The sequence below is a fragment of the Triticum urartu genome, chromosome 3A (genome assembly GCF_056163025.1).
Source record: "Triticum urartu cultivar PI428250 chromosome 3A, HENAU_Tu73, whole genome shotgun sequence".
In the NCBI taxonomy this organism is placed as follows: domain Eukaryota; kingdom Viridiplantae; phylum Streptophyta; class Magnoliopsida; order Poales; family Poaceae; genus Triticum; species Triticum urartu.
The window spans coordinates 428,597,407-428,610,370 of NC_141875.1; the positions used below are offsets into that span (position 1 = coordinate 428,597,407).

General features: G+C 43.3%; 1 pseudogene; it reads right to left on the reverse strand.

The window, feature by feature from the left end:
* Window positions 1-635: 635 nt before the first annotated feature.
* Window positions 636-7,259, reverse strand: LOC147979949 (uncharacterized; annotated as a pseudogene).
* Window positions 7,260-12,964: the final 5,705 nt, after the last annotated feature.

The window sequence follows — 12,964 nt, forward strand, 5'->3', positions numbered from 1 at the left end:
TAAATGAAGGCCAAACTTGTAACTCAAGTATTCACCTCCGCAATTAGATTGTAGAAACTTTATTTTCTTGTTACGATGATTCTCCACTTCACTCTGAAATTCTTCGAACTTTTCAAATGTTTCAGACTTGTGTTTCATCAAATAGATATACCCATACCTACTCAAATCATCTGTGAACGTCAAAAAATAACGATACCAGCCACGTGCCTCGGCACTCATCGGACCGCATACATCGGTATGTATTATTTCCAATAAGTCATTAGCTCACTCCATTGTTCCAGAGAACTGAGTTTTTGTCATCTTACCCATGAGGCATGGTTCGCAAGTATCAAATGATTCATAATCAAGTGATTCCAAAAGTCCATCTACGTGGAGTTTCTTCATGCGCTTTACACCAATATCACCTAAACGGCAGTGCCACAAGTATGTTGCACTACCATTATCAACTTTGCATCTTTTGGCATCAATATTATGAATATGTGTATCACTACGATCGAGATTCAACAAGAATAGACCATTCATCAAAGGTGCATGACCATAAAAGATATTATTCATGTAAATAGAACAACCATTATTCTCTGATTTAAATGAATAACCGTCTCGCATTAAACAAGATCCAGATATAATGTTCACGCTCAACACTAGTACCAAATAACAATTATTGAGGTCTAAAACTAATTCCGAAGGTAGATGTACAGGTAGCGTGCCGACGGTGATCACATCGACCTTGGAACCATTCCCGACGCGCATCGTCACCTGGTCCTTAGCCAATTTTCGTTTATTTCGTAGCTCCTGCTTCGAGTTACAAATATGAGCAACCGAAGCAGTATCAAATACCCAGGCGCTACTACGACCATTAGTAAGGTACACATCAATAACATGTATACCAAATATACCTTTGTTCACTTTTCCATCCTTCTTATCTGCCAAGTATTTGGGGCAGTTCCGCTTCCAGTGACCATTTCCCTTGCAGTAGAAGCACTCCGTTTCAGGCTTGGGTCCAGCTTTGGGTTCCTTCATGGGAGCAGAAATTTGCTTGCTATTTTTCTTGAAGTTCCCTTTCCTTCCCTTGCCCTTTTTCTTGGAACTAGTGGTCTTGTTAACCATCAACACTTGATGCTCCTTTTTGATTTCCACCTCCGCTGATTTCAGCATCGTGAAGAGCTCGGGAATTGTTTTTGTCATCCCTTGCATATTATAGTTCATCACAAAGCCTTTGTAGCTTGGTGGCAGTGACTGAAGAACTCTGTTAATAACACTCTCAACTGGAAGATCAATTCCCAGCTGAGTCAAGTGGTCATGATACCCAGACATTTTAAGTTTGTGTTCACTGACAGAACTGTTCACCTCCATCTTAAAGCTATAGAACTTGTTGGAGACTTCATATTTCTCAACCCAGGCATTAGCTTGAAATATCAACTTCGGCTCTTGGAACATCTCATATGCTCTATGGCATTCAAAACGTAATTGAAGTCCCGCTTCTAGGCCATAAAGCATGGCACACTGAACTATTGAGTAGTCATCAGATCGAGTCTTCCAGACGTTCATAACATCTGCAGTAGCTCCTGCAGTAGTTCTATCACCTAGCGGTGCATCAAGGACATAATTCATCTATGCATCAATGAGGATGATCCTCACATGATGGACACAGTCCGTGTATTTGCTACCATTATCTTTCTGTTGGGGAATGTAGTAATTTCAAAAAATTCCTACGCACACGCAAGATCATGGTGATGCATAGCAACAAGAGGGGAGAGTGTTGTCCACGTACCCTCGTAGACCAAAAGCGGAAGCATTAGAACAACGCGGTTGATGTAGTCGTATGTCTTCACGATCCGACCAATCAAGTACGGAACGCACGGCACCTCCGAGTTCAGCACACGTTCAGCCCGATGACGTCCCTCGAACTCCGATCCAGCCGAGTGTTGAGGGCGAGTTTTGTCAGCATGACGGCGTGGTGACGATGATGATGTTCTACCGAAGCAAGGCTTCGCCTAAGCACCGCTACAGTATTATCGAGGTGGACTATGGTGGAGGGGGGCACCGCACACGGCTAAAAGATCAAATCAATTGTTGTGTCTTTGGGGTGCCCCCGGCCCCCGTATATAAAGGAGCAAGGGGGAGGTGCGGTCGGCCAGGAGGAGGCGCGCCAGGAGGAGTCCTACTCCCGCTGGGAGTAGGACTCCCTCCCTTCCTTGTTGGATTAGGAGAAGGGGGAAAGAGGAGGGAGAGAGGAAGGAAAAGGGGGGGCGCCGCCCCCCTCTCCTTGTCCTATTCGGACTAGAGGGGGAGGGGCGCACAGCCCTGCCCTAGCCGCCTATCCTCTTCTCCACTAAGGCCCACTATGGTCCATTAAGCCCCCGGGGGGTTTCGGTAACCCCTCGGTACTCTGGTAAAATCCCGATTTCATCCGGAACATTTCCGATATCCAAATATAGGCTTCCAATATATCAATCTGCATGTCTCGATCATTTCGAGACTCCTCGTCATGTCCGTGATCACATCCGGGACTCCGAACAACCTTCAGTACATCAAAACTCATAAACTCATAATATAACCGTCATCGAAACTTTAAGCGTGCGGACCCTACGGGTTCGAGAACTATGTAAACATGACCGAGACACGTCTCCGGTCAATAACCAATAGCGGAACCTGGATGCTCATATTGGCTCCCACATATTCTATGAAGATCTTTATCGGTCAGACCGCATAACAACATACGTTGTTCCCTTTGTCATCGGTATGTTACTTGCCCGAGATTCGATCGTCGGTATCTCAATACCTAGTTCAATCTCGTTACCGGCAAGTCTCTTTACTCGTTTTGTAATACATCATCCCGCAACTAACTCATTTGTTGCAATGCTTGCGAGGCTTAAGTGATGTGCACTACCGAGTGGGCCCAGAGATACCTCTCTGACAATCGGAGTGACAAATGCTAATCTCGAAATACGCCAACCCAAAAAGTACCTTCGGAGACACCTGTAGAGCACCTTTATAATCACCCAGTTACGTTGTGATGTTTGGTAGCACACAAAGTGTTCCTCCGATAAACGGGAGTTGCATAATCTCATAGTCACAGGAAGATGTATAAGTCATGAAGAAAGCATTAGCAACAAACTAAACGATCGAGTACTATGCTAACGGAATGGGTCAAGTCAATCACATCATTCTCTAATGATGTGATCCCGTTAATAAAATGACAACTCATGTCTATGGCTAGGAAACTTAACCATCTTTGATTCAACGAGCTAGTCAAGTAGAAGCATACTAGTGACACTCTGTTTGTCTGTGTATTCACACATGTATTATGTTTCTGGTTAATACAATTCTAGCATGAATAATAAACATTCATCATGAAATAAGGAAATAAATAATAACTTTATTATTGCCTCTAGGGCATATTTCCTTCAGTCTCCCACTTGCACTAGAGTCAATAATCTAGTTCACATCACCATGTGATTAACACCCATAGTTCACATCGTCATGTGACAAACACCCAATGGGTTTACTAGAGTCAATAATCTAGTTCACATTGCTATGTGATTAACACCCAAAGAGTACTAAGGTGTGATCATGTTTTGCTTGTGAGAGAACTTTAGTCTACGGGTCTGCCACATTCAGATCTGTATGTATTTTGCAAATTTCTATGTCAACAATGCTCTGCATGGAGCTACTCTAGCTAATTGCTCCCACTTTCAAAATGTATCCAGATTGAGACATAGAGTCATCTGGATCAGTGTCAAAATTTGCATCGACGTAACCCTTTACGACAAACCTTTTGTCACCTCCATAATCGAGAAACATATCCTTATTCCACTAAGGATAATTTTCACCGCTGTCCAGTGATCTACTCCTAGATCACTATTGTAATCCCTTGCTAAACATAGTGTAGGGCATACAATAGATCTGGTACATAGCATGGCATACTTTATAGAAAATATGGTTGAGGCATAGGGAATGACTTTCATTCTCTTTCTATCTTCTGCCGTGGTCAGGCTTTGAGTCTTACTCAATTTCACACCTTGTAACACAGGTAAGAACTCTTTCTTTGACTGTTCCATTTTGAACTACTTCAAAATCTTGTCAAGGTATGTACTCATTGAAAAAACTTATCAAGCGTCTTGATCTATCTCTATAGATCTTGATGCTCAATATGTAAGTAGCTTCACCGAGGTCTTTATTTGAAAAAACTCCTTTCAAATACTCCTTTATGCTTTCCAGAAAATTCTACATTATTTCCGATCAACAATATGTAATTCACATATATTTATCAGAAATGTTGTAGTGCTCCCACTCACTTTCTTGTAAATACAGGCTTCATCACAAGTCTGTATAAAACTATATGCTTTGATCAACTCATCAAAGCGTATATTCCAACTCTGAGATGCTTGCACCAGTCCATAGATGGATCGCTGGAGCTTGCACATTTTGTTAGCACCTTTAGGATCGACAAAACCTTCTGGTTGCATCATATACAACTCTTCTTAATAAAACCATTAAGGAATGTAGTTTTGACATCCATTTGCCAGTTTTCATAAAATGTGGCAACTTGCTAACATGATTCAGACAGACTTAAACATCGCTGCGAGTGAGAAAATATCATCGTAGTCAATCCCTTGAACTTGTCGAAAACCCTTCGCAACAAGTCGAGCTTTATAGACAGTAATATTACCGTCAGCGTCAGTCTTCTTTTTGAAGATCCATTTATTCTCAATGGCTTGCCGATCATTGGGCAAGTCAACCAAAGTCCACACTTTGTCCTCATACATGGATCCCATCTCAGATTTCATGGCCTCAAGCCATTTTGCGGAATCTGGGCTCACCATCGCTTCTTCATAGTTCGTAGGTTCGTCATGGTCTAGTAACATAACCTCCAGAATAGGATTAGCGTACCACTCTGGTGCGTATCTTACTCTGGTTGACCTACGAGGTTCAGTAACAACTTGATCTAAAGTTCCATGATCATCATCATTAACTTCCTCACTAATTGGTATAGACGTCACAGGAACCGGTTTCTGTGATGAACTACTTTCCAATAAGGGAGCAGGTATGGTTACCTCATCAAGTTCTACTTTCCTCCCACTCACTTTTTTCAAGAGAAACTCCTTCTCTAGAAAGGATCCATTCTTAGCAATGAATGTCTTGCCTTCGGATCTGTGATAGAAGGTGTACCCAACGGTCTCCTTTGGGTATCCTATGAAGACACATTTCTCTGATTTGGGTTCGAGGTTATCAGGTTGAAGCTTTTTCACATAAGCATCGCAGCCCCAAACTTTAAGAAACGACAACTTTGGTTTCTTGCCAAACCACAGTTCATAAGCCGTCATCTCAACGGATTTCGATGGTGCCCTATTTAACGTGAATGCGGCCGTCTCTAAAGCATAACCCCAAAATGATAGCGGTAAATCAGTAAGAGACATCATAGATCGCACCATATCTACTAAAGTACGATTACGACATTCAGACACACCATTACGCCATGGTGTTCCGGGTGGCGTGAGTTGCGAAACTATTCCGCATTGTTTCAAATGTAGACCAAACTCGTAACTCAAATATTCTCCTCCATGATCAGATCGTAGAAACTTTATTTTCTTGTTACGATGATTTTCAACTTCACTCTGAAATTCTTTGAACTTTTCAAATGTTTCAGACTTATGTTTCATTAAGTAGATATACCCATATCTGCTTAAATCATCTGTGAAGGTGAGAAAATAACGATACCCGCCACGAGCCTCAATATTCATTGGTCCACATACATCAGTATGTATGATCTCCAATAAATCAATTGCTCGCTCCATAGTTCCGGAGAACGGCGTTTTAGTCATCTTGCCCATGAGGCACGGTTCGCAAGTACCAAGTGATTCATAATCAAGTGGTGCCAAAAGTCCATCAATATGGAGTTTATTCATGCGCTTTACACCGATATGACCTAAACGGCAGTGCCACAAATAAGTTGCACTATCATTATCAACTCTGCATATTTTGTCTTCAACATTATGAATATGTGTATCACTACTATCGAGATTCATCAAAAATAGACCACTCTTCAAGGGTGCATGACCATAAAAGATATTACTCATATAAATAGAACAACCATTATTCTCTGATTTAAATGAGTAACCGTCTCGCATCAAACAAGATCCAGATATAATGTTCATGCTCAACGCTAGCACCAAATAACAATTATTTAGGTCTAATACTAATCCTAAAGGTAGATGTAGAGGTGGCGTGCCGACGACGATCACATCAACTTTGGAACCGTTTCCCACGCGCATCGTCACCTCGTCCTTGGACAGTGTTCGCTTAATCTGTAGTCCATGTTTTGAGTTGCAAATATTAGCAACAGAACCAGTATCAAATACCCAGGTGCTACTGTGAGCTCTGGTAAGGTACACATCAATAACATGTATATCACATATACCTTTGTTCACCTTGCCATCCTTCTTATCCGCCAAATACTTGGGGCAGTTCCACTTCTAGTGACCAGTCTGCTTGCAGTAGAAGCACTCAGTCTCAGGCTTAGGTCCAGACTTGGGTTTCTTCTCTTGAGCAGCAACTTGTTGGCTGTTCTTCTTGAAGTTCCCCTTCTTCTTCCCTTTGCCCTTTTTCTTGAAACTGGTGGTCTTATTGACCATCAACACTTGATGCTCCTTCTTGATTTCTACCTCCGCGGCCTTTAGCATTGCGAAGAGCTCGGGAATCGTCTTATCCATCCCTTGCATGTTATAGTTCATCAGGAAGCTTTTGTAGCTTAGTGGCAGTGATTGAAGAATTCTGTCAATGAAGCTATCATCCGGAAGATTAACTGCCAGTTGAATCAAGTGATTGCAGTACCCAGACATCTTGAGTATATGCTCACTGACAGAACTATTCTCCTCCATATTGCAGCTGTAGAACTTATTGGAGACTTCATATCTCTCAATCCGAGCATTCTTTTGAAATATTAACTTCAACTCCTGGAACATCTCATATGCTCCATGACATTCAAAACGTCGTTGAAGTCCCAGTTCTAAGCCATAAAGCATGGCACACTGAACTATCGAGTAGTCATCAACACGCGACTGCCAGGCATTCACAATGTCTGCAGTTGCTGGCGCAGGTGGTACACCTAGCGGTGCTTCCAGGGCATAACTTTTCTGTGCAGCAGTGAGGATAATCCTCAAGTTACAGACCTAGTCCGTGTAATTGCTAACATCATCTTTCAACTTTGCTTTCTCAAGGAACGCATTAAAATTCAACGGAACAACAGCACAGGCCATCTATCTACAAACAACATAGACAAGCAAGATACTATTAGGTACTAAGTTCATGATAAATTTAAGTTCAATTAATCATATTACTTAAGAACTCCCACTTAGATAGACATCTCTCTAATCCTCTAAGTGATCACGTGATCCATATCAATTAAACCATAACCGATCATCATGTGAAATGGAGTAGCTTTCAATGGTGAACATCACTATGTTGATCATATCTACTATATGATTCACGCTCGACCTTTCGGTCTCAGTGTTCCGAGGCCATATCTGCATATGCTAGGCTCGTCAAGTTTAACCTGAGTATTCTGCGTGTGCAAAACTGGCTTGCACCCGTTGTAGATGGACGTAGAGCTTATCACACCCGATCAACACGTGGTGTCTGGGCACGACGAACTTTGGCAACGGTGCATACTCGGGGAGAACACTTTTATCTTGAAATTTAGTGAGAGATCATCATATAATTCTACCGTCAATCAAAGCAAGATAAGATGCATAAAAGATAAACATCACATGCAATCAATATAAGTGATATGATATGGCCATCATCATCTTGTGCTTGTGATCTCCATCTCCGAAGCACCGTCATGATCACCATCGTCACCGGCGCGACACCTTGATCTCCATCTTAGTATCATTGTCGTCTCGCCAATCTTATGCTTCTATGACTATCGCTACCGCTTAGTGATAAAGTAAAGCATTATAGGGCGATTGCATTGCATACAATAAAGCGACAACCATATGGCTCCTGCCAGTTGCCGATAACTCGGTTACAAAACATGATCATCTCATATAATAAAATTTAGCATCATGCTTTGACCATATCACATCACAACATGCCCTGCAAAAACAAGTTAGACGTCCTCTACTTTGTTGTTGCAAGTTTGACGTGGCTGCTACGGGCTGAGCAAGAACCGTTCTTACCTACGCATCAAAACCACAACGATAGTTTGTCAAGTTGCTGTTGTTTTAACCTTCGCAAGGACCGGGCGTAGCCACACTCGGTTCAACTAAAGTTGGAGAAACTGACACCCGCCAGCCACCTGTGTGCAAAGCACGTCGGTAGAACCAGTCTCGCGTAAGCGTACGCGTAATGTCGGTCCGGGCCGCTTCATCCAACAATACCGCCGAACCAAAGTATGACATGACGGTAAGCAGTATGACTTATATCGCCCACAACTCACTTGTGTTCTACTCGTGCATATGACATCTACGCATAAAACCTGGCTCAGATGCCACCTTGGGGAACGTAGTAATTTCAAAAAAATTCCTACGCACACGCAAGATCATGGTGATGCATAGCAACGAGAGGAGAGAGTGTTGTCCACGTACCCTCGTAGACCGAAAGCGGAAGCGTTAGCACAACGCGGTTGATGTAGTCGTACGTTTCACGATCCGACCAATCAAGTACCGAACGCATGGCACCTCCGAGTTCAGCACACGTTCAGCCCGATGACGTCCCTCGAACTCCGATCCAGCCGAGTGTCGAGGGAGATTTTTGTCAGCACGATGACATGGTGACGATGATGATGTTGTACCGACGCAGGGCTTCGCCTAAGCACCGCTACAGTATTATCGAGGTGGGCTATGGTGGAGGGGGGCACCGCACATGGCTAAAAGATCAAATCAATTGTTGTGTCTTTGGGGTGCCCCCCTCCCCCCCTATATAAAGGAGCAACGGGGGAGGTGCGGCCGGCCAGGAGGAAGCGCGCCAGGAGGAGTCCTACTCCCACCGGGAGTAGGACTCCCTTCCTTCCTTGTTGGGTTAGGAGAAGGGGGAAAGAGGAGGGAGAGAGGAAGGAAAAGGGGGGGTGCCGCCCCCTCTCCTTGTCCTATTCGGACTAGAGGGGGAGGGGCGCACGGCCCTGCCCTAGCCGCCTCTCCTCTTCTACACTAAGGCCCACTATGGCCCATTAAGCCCCCCGGGGGTTCCGGTAACCCCTCGGTACTCCGGTAAAATCCCGATTTCATCTGGAACATTTCCGATATCCAAATATAGGCTTCCAATATATCAATCTGTATGTCTCGATCATTTCGAGACTCCTCGTCATGTCCGTGATCACATCCGGGACTCCGAACAACCTTCGGTACATCAAAACTCATAAACTCATAATATAACCGTCATCGAAACTTTAAGCATGCGGACCCTACGGGTTCGAGAACTATGTAGACATGACCGAGACACGTCTCCAGTCAATAACCAATAGTGGAACCTGGATGCTCATATTGGCTCCCACATATTCTACAAAGATCTTTATCGGTCAGACTGCATAACAACATACATTGTTCCCTTTGTCATCGGTATGTTACTTGCCCAAGATTCGATCGTCGGTATCTCAATACCTAGTTCAATCTTGTTACCAGCAAGTCTCTTTACTCGTTCCATAATACATCATCCTGCAACTAACTCATTAGTTGCAATGCTTGCAAGGCTTAAGTGATGTGCATTACCGAGTGGGCCCAGAGATACCTCTCCTACAATCGAAGTGACAAATCCTAATCTCGAAATACGCCAACCCAACAAGTACCTTCGGAGACACCTGTAGAGCACCTTTATAATCTCCCAGTTACGTTGTGATGTTTGGTAGCACACAAAGTGTTCCTCCGGTAAACGGTAGTTGCATAATCTCATAGTCATAGGAACATGTATAAGTCTTGAAGAAAGCAATAGCAACAAACTAAACGATCGAGTGCTATGCTAACGGAATGGGTCAAGTCAGTCACATCATTCTCTAATGATGTGATCCCGTTAATCAAATGACAACTCATGTCTATGGCTAGGAAACTTAACCATCTTTGATTCAACAAGCTAGTCAAGTAGAGGCATACTAGTGACACTCTGTTTGTCTATGTATTCACACATGTATTATGTTTCCGGTTAATACAATTCTAGCATGAATAATAAAAATTCATCATGAAATAAGAAAATAAATAGTAACTTTATTATTGCCTCTAGGGCATATTTCCTTCACTTTCAACTTAACTTTCTCTAGGAATGCATTAAAATTCAATGGAATAGTAGAACGGGCCATTTATCTACAACATAGATTTGCAAAGACTATCAAGACTAAGTTCCTGATAAATTAAGTTCAATTAATCAAATTACTAATGAATTCCCACTTAAATTAACACCCCTCAAGTTATCTAAGTGATACATGATCCAAATCAACTAACCCATGACCGATCATCACGTGAGATGGGGTAGTCATCAATGGTGAACATCTCTATGTTGATCATATCTACTAAATGACTCATGTTCGACCTTTCGGTCTCCAGTGTTCTGAGACCATGTCTGTACATGCTAGGCTCGTCAAGTTTAACCCAAGTATTTTGCTTGTGCAAAACTGGCTTACACCCGTTGTATGTGAATGTAGAGTCTATTACACCGATCATCATGAGGTGCTTCAAAATGACGAACTTTAGCGATGGTGCATACACGGGAAGAACACTCTTATCTTGAAATTAAGTGAAGGGGTCATCTTATAATGCTACTGTCGTTCTAAAGAAAATAAGATGCATAAAGGATAAACATCACATGCAATCAAAAATACGTGACATGATATGGTTATCATCATCTTGTGCTTTTGATGTCCATCTCCAAAGCATCGGCATGATCTCCATCATCACTAGCATGACACCTTGATCTCCATCGTAGCATCGGGGTCGTCTCACCAACTATTGCTTCTACAACTATTGCTAACACATAGTGATGAAGTAAAGCAATTACATGGCGCTTATTGATTAACACACATGTCATACAATAATTAAAGACAACCCTAAGGCTCCTGCCGGTTGTCGTACTCATCGACATGCAAGTCGTGAAATTATTACAAAAGATGATCATCTCATACATCAACATATATCACATCACATCTTGACCATATCACATCACAATATGCCCTGCAAAAACAAGTTAGACGTCCTCTACTTTGTTGTTGCAAGTTTTATGTGGCTGCTACGGGCAACTAGCAAGAATCGTTCTTACCTACGCAAAACCACAATGGTGATATCAAGTTTGCTGTTTTAACCTTCTGCAAGGACCGGCCATAGTCAAATGTGATTCAACTCAAGTAGGAGAAATAGACACCTGCTAGCCACCTTTATGCAAAACAAGTTGCATGTTAGTCGGTGGAACCGGTCAGTACGTGGACATGTAAGGTTCGTCCGGGCCGCTTCATCCCACAATACCACCGAATCAAAATAAGACGTTGGTGGCAAGTAGTATGAACATCACCGCCCACAACTCCTTTGTGTTCTACTCGTGCATATCATCTACACATAGAACTGGCTCATGGTGCCACTGTTGGGGAACGTTGCATGGAAAACAAAAAAATTCTACGCACATGCAAGTTCTATCCATGGAGATGTATAGCTACAAGAGGGGGAGCACATCTACATACCCTTGTAGATAGCTAAGCGGAAGTGTTTATCAATGCGGTTGATGTAGTCGTACACCTTCACGATCCGTCCCGATCAAGTACCAAACGTACGTCACCTCCGCGTTCAGCACACGTTCAGCTCGATGACATCCTCGCCTTGTCGATCCAGCAAGAGAGGCGACCTAGTAGATGTGTTCTGGCAGCACGACGGCGTGGTGGCTGTGCTGGTGAAGAACAATCTCCCCAAGGCTTTGCTAAGCACAACGAAAACTATAGCGGAGGATAAACTAGAGGGGGGTTGCTGGCACACGTCCTAGTGAATCTTTTTGTGTTCCGGGTGCTAGCCCTACCCTTATATTTATATGTTGAGCCCTGGGGTCGTTTCTTGGATAAAGAGCCTCCTCGAAGTCGGTTTAGCCCGCAAGGCAAGAGTCCTTCTCGGACTCCGGGACCAAACACCATGGTTCCCGGTGTCTAGCCCAGACGCCATGGGCCTCGGCGTATGGCCCAGGGTCCCTGGCTTCAGGTCCCTGACCTCTGCAAAACTTTCTTTTGCACCAACCTAAATCCCCATGGGCCTTACCCCTTGGCCCAACCATATCATCCTATATATAAATCTTTACCTCTGGGCCATTCCGGAGCTCCTCATCATGTCCGGATATCATATGGGACTCCAAACAACATTCGGTCACCAACATACTCATATAATACTATATCGTCAAAGAACGTTAAGCATGCGGACCCTACGGGTTCGAGAATGACATAGACATGACCGAGACGCTTCTCCGGTCAGAAACCAATAGTGGGACCTAGATGCCCATATTGGTTCCTACATATTCTATGAAGATCTTTATCGGTCGAACCTTTAAGACAACATACATACTTAGTTCCCTTTGTCGGTCAGTATGTTACCTGCCCGAGATTCTATCGTCGGTATCTCCATACCTAGTTCAATCTCGTTACCGACAAGTCTCTTTACTCGTTCCGTAATACATTATCTCGTAACTAAATCCTTAGTCACTTTGCTTGCAAGCTTCTTGTGATGCTGTATTACCGAGAGGACCCACGGTTACCTCTCCGTCATACGGAGTGACAAATCCCAATCTCGATTCATGCCAACTCAACAGACACCTTCGGAGATACCTGTAGAGCATCTTTATTATCACTCAGTTATGTTGTGATGTTTGATAGCACACAAGGTATTCCTCCGGTATCAGGGAGTTGCATGATCTCATGGTCAAAGGATTATGTATTTGACATTAAGAAAGTAGTAGCAATAAACTGAACGATCATATGCTAAGCTAACGGATGGGTCTTGTCCATCACATT